This window comes from Procambarus clarkii, chromosome 37 (assembly GCF_040958095.1).
Source record: "Procambarus clarkii isolate CNS0578487 chromosome 37, FALCON_Pclarkii_2.0, whole genome shotgun sequence".
Taxonomy (NCBI): Eukaryota; Metazoa; Arthropoda; class Malacostraca; order Decapoda; family Cambaridae; genus Procambarus; species Procambarus clarkii.
The window spans coordinates 32,261,230-32,266,022 of NC_091186.1; the positions used below are offsets into that span (position 1 = coordinate 32,261,230).

At 39.5% G+C, this 4,793-nt stretch overlaps 1 long non-coding RNA gene across 1 annotated transcript; it reads right to left on the bottom strand.

The window, feature by feature from the left end:
• Nucleotides 1–2,800: 2,800 nt before the first annotated feature.
• Nucleotides 2,801–4,214, bottom strand: LOC138371968 (uncharacterized). Its single transcript, XR_011230595.1, has 4 exons — nt 4,107–4,214; nt 3,888–3,974; nt 3,329–3,448; nt 2,801–3,005 (listed from the first exon to the last, which is right to left on the bottom strand). It is a non-coding gene; the product is annotated as an uncharacterized lncRNA (long non-coding RNA).
• Between the last annotated feature and the right edge of the window lie 579 nt (nt 4,215–4,793).

Sequence of the window (4,793 nt, forward strand, 5' to 3'; positions counted from 1 at the left end):
ACTCTGCTCAAATGCCTCCTTCAGCTCCTGCAGATGTCTGACATCAGGTACCTGTGTAAAAATGTCGTCAACATACCTGCAGTATATGGCCGGTTTCAAGTTCATGTCGACTAAGACTTTTTGCTCGATGGTACCCATGTAGAAGTTTGCAAACAGGACACCTAGGGGAGAACCCATAGCGACCCCATCTACTTGCTTATACATGTGCCCATCCGGGCTCAAGAAGGGTGCCTCTTTAGTACAAGCTTGGAGTAGTTTCCTCAGAATACTTTCTGGCATGTCAAGAGGAGTACAGGCTGGATCACGATACACTCTGTCGGCTATCATTCCGATTGTCTCGTCCACAGGTACGTTGGTAAACAGCGATTCTACGTCGCTGTTTACCAACGTACCGTAGAATCGGACGTAGAATCGCTGTTTACCAACGTACCTGTGGACGAGACAATCGGAATGATAGCCGACAGAGTGTATCGTGATCCAGCCTGTACTCCTCTTGACATGCCAGAAAGTATTCTGAGGAAACTACTCCAAGCTTGTACTAAAGAGGCACCCTTCTTGAGCCCGGATGGGCACATGTATAAGCAAGTAGATGGGGTCGCTATGGGTTCTCCCCTAGGTGTCCTGTTTGCAAACTTCTACATGGGTACCATCGAGCAAAAAGTCTTAGTCGACATGAACTTGAAACCGGCCATATACTGCAGGTATGTTGACGACATTTTTACACAGGTACCTGATGTCAGACATCTGCAGGAGCTGAAGGAGGCATTTGAGCAGAGTTCCGTGCTGCGTTTCACTTACGAGACGGAAAAGGATGGGAAGCTGCCTTTTCTAGATGTAACAGTCATGGAAAAGGGCGGAGGTTTCCACACTGCAGTCTACACAAAGGAAACAAACATAGGAATGTGCCTAAATGCCAACAGCGACTGCCCTGACAGGTACAAGAGGAGTGTTGTTAACGCATACGTCGACCGTGCTCTCAGCCACAGCTCAGAATGGAAGCAAGTCGACGAAGAACTCTGTAGGGTAAGGCAGGTTCTAGTCAATAACGGCTTCTCCAATGGTTTCATCGAAGACATCATAAGAAGGAAAGTGAAAAGCCATGCAACCTCCGAAGAGACAACTAACACAACACCTATACCCCCTATTAGACTATTTTACAGGAACTTCTTTTCCACAGCTCATAAAACAGAGGAAAGGGTCCTGAAAGATATTGTTAATAGAAACGTTATCCCTACAGACAAAAATCAGAGGATACAACTGACGATTTACTATAAAACCAGAAAAACGGCCAGCCTACTCATGAGAAACTCTCCAGACACGAAACAGAACGCTTTAAAAGAGACTAACGTCGTCTATGCCTTCAAATGCCCACTTGGGGACTGTAAGCTCCAAAAAACCCAGTATATAGGCAAGACAACAACATCTCTTTCTAGGCGTTTAACGATGCATAAACAACAGGGCTCCATTAAGGAACATATAATCTCTTCCCATAACCAAACCATCGCCAGAGAAATCCTAGTAAACAACACAGAAATCATCGATAGATACAGCGATAGCAGGCGGCTCGACGTTTGCGAGGCACTACACATCAAGAAGTCAACACCAGCAATCAACAGCCAATTATTGCACAACTATATTCTACCCACCTCAAGACTCCACTCCAATATAGAAGCATCAAGAAATATGGACCAATAGGCTTTCTACAAACACTTCTATTCAATATCCATTGTTTTGTGTTCTGTCTTGTGTTGATACTTTTAATACCCTATTAATATCCTCTAATGCCACATCATCCTTCCCACCTTACTCAAATGTAATGCCACATCACCCTTCCCACCTCACTCAAATGTAGATATAAAATCAGGGAAACGCAAGTTCTAATCAGTTGTGTATTTGTGAAGTCTTTGAAAATGTAATAAGTTTTACGAAACGCGCCCGTGTCGCGTCAGACTAGAAATAAAAATGAATTTTGGAGAAGTGATTTTTTATTTACCTCCAACAGTGAAGCATAATGTACGAAAGATTGAGAAAATTCGTGTTAGAATTATTAATCTTACTTTTTCGGTCATATTTAATAAAATATATATATATATATATATATATATATATATATATATATATATATATATATATATATATATATATATATATATATATATATATATATATATATATATATATATATATATATCATAACTTATGATAAGGCATCTTATCATAAATAACATCTCAACAAAAATCACATCATTCTAGGAGGTGATTTCAATATTGACCTGGGTCTACAAAATAACCCTCTAGTTGACTATTTCCATAACAGCATGTAATCCTCTATGATAATCCCCACAATCACCAAGCCCAAGCCAAGCACTAGACCAAAGTTCTCAAGTCAAGCCTAGCCTCGGGCCGGGCTTGGGGAGTAGAAGAACTCCCAGACCCCCATCAAGCAGATAAGTGTGTGTGTTATGAAGAGATACATCTCAACGACTAACAAAATTAGCAAGAGAAATATAGTCGTTGAAATGTAAGCCTCATCCTAACCATACACTCAAGACCTTGAGAAAGCACTCAGGAGAGTGTGAAAGACTCTGTGTTAATATTACATAATTTACAAATACGTAAGTGTTATATTTTATCCTATCCTATATAAACAAGATTATATCATTATTCTTATTATTTAGCAATTTTATCTTTTCTGCATGAACTATCAAAAAATTTTAATTAGAAAATTAGCAAATATCTGTAATATTTAAGATGAAAAATTGAAGGAAACATTACTTTTAAAATACCACTTACAAATTTTGTTCTGAAACTCGATTCCGCTAACTTCCTATTGAGAACATTAAGATCACCTTCTGCAGCAATAAGATTTGGTATTAGATCTTCTATGATCTTGTCTGTTTCTTTTGTAGTCAAAGTTGCTTTCAATATCTTCACATCACTTTTCAGTTCATTCACATCACTTTTCAGTTCATTCACTTCAGTGTATATGGCCTGCAACATGTTACCTGGAAATTTATACAGTATATAGAAAGTGTACATGCTATTATATTACATATCTTGAATGTACATTTAAAATAAAAGCATTATAAAGTATATTTTAAAATAACTGACACTGAGAAAGAACCCAAAAAGTAGGCTATGACTGATGTGATAGATAATGGGATAATTTCTTAGTAATTATGAAACTGCTTATATAATTGGAAGCAAATTCAGCAATCTAACCTGCTCAGTTTGCAGTCTACTTGAACATGAAACTTATGCCTATCACCCATAGGGTACATATAGGTTATAGGCTACATAATAAATTAATTAAACTTTCAAAACTTACTCATATTCTGCATCATTTCTTTCAAACTCCCATCGTTCTTGTCTGGTGACTTTGGGTCGAATAAATTCCTTGACCTTGGAGTCCTAACGACTGAAGTACTTGGCGTGACCAGCTCATTGTCTTTAAGATTGCAAGATTTAGCTATTAAAATCTAACTACTGTACTGTATAATCAACAAATTTCATGAGCTTTTACTACTGCATACTAATATTATAAGTTATACTATATGTCTACATCACATTTAAACTACCCAACATCAGAAAGAGGGTGAGCCAACATCAGAGAGGGGGGGGGGTTATCATGAGAGAGAGGAGGGCCAACATGAGAAGAGAAGAAAAAAGAAAAGAAAGAAATAAATAAAGAAAAAGAAAGAAAAGAAAGATAGAGAGACATACAGAGACAGACAGACACATACACACAGAATAAGAAGAGGTGACAGAACAAAATTAACAAAACAAATTTCAACATGAGAAAAGGGAGGTCAACATGAGAGAGAGAATGAGGGTCAACATGAGAGAGTGGGTCAACATGATATATATTTTAAATAATTACTTATTACCTTCATGAAGAAATACTGATGGCGTCAACGGTGTATTGTGAAGTGTAGTCTTCACTGGAGACTGCTTTTGTAGGACTGTTCTATTAGCTGAAAAGTAGTTATGTTTATTTCAAACACTTGTTAACCAAATAATATTTTTCAGACTTTAATATAGTTTGAACTAACATGAGAGAGGTGGGGGTCAACATGAAATACACATTTTAAAAATTAACTTATTACCTTCATGAGGAAATACTGATGGCGTTGAAGGTGTATTGTGAAGTGTAGTCTTCACTGGAGACGGCTTTTGTAGGACTGTTCTATTAGCTGAAAAGGAGTTATGCTTATTTCAAACACTTGTTAACCAAATAATATTTTTAAGACTTTAATATAGTTTGAACTAACATGAGAGAGGTGGGGGTCAATATGAGATACATATTTTAAAAATTAACTTAAGGTAAGGGACAAATTAACACGTAAGGTAAAGGTAAGAACACCAACACCAACACACCTCCAGGGCCACCAACACACCTCCAGGGCCACCAACACACCTCCAGGGCCACCAACACACCTCCAGGGCCATCAACACGCCTCCAGGGCCATCAACACAACACCACCATCAACACACCTCCAGCAAGGGCCACCAACACACCTCCAGGGCCACCAACACACCTCCAGGGCCACCAACACACCTCCAGGGCCATCAACACGCCTCCAGGGCCATCAACATACCTCCAGGGCCACCAACACACCTCCAGGGCCATCAACACGCCTCCAGGGCCATCAACACAACACCACCATCAACACACCTCCAGCCAGGGCCACCAACACACCTCCAGGGCCACCAACACACCTCCAGGGCCACCAACACACCTCCAGGGCCACCAACACACCTCCAGGGCCATCAACACGCCTCCAAGGCCATCA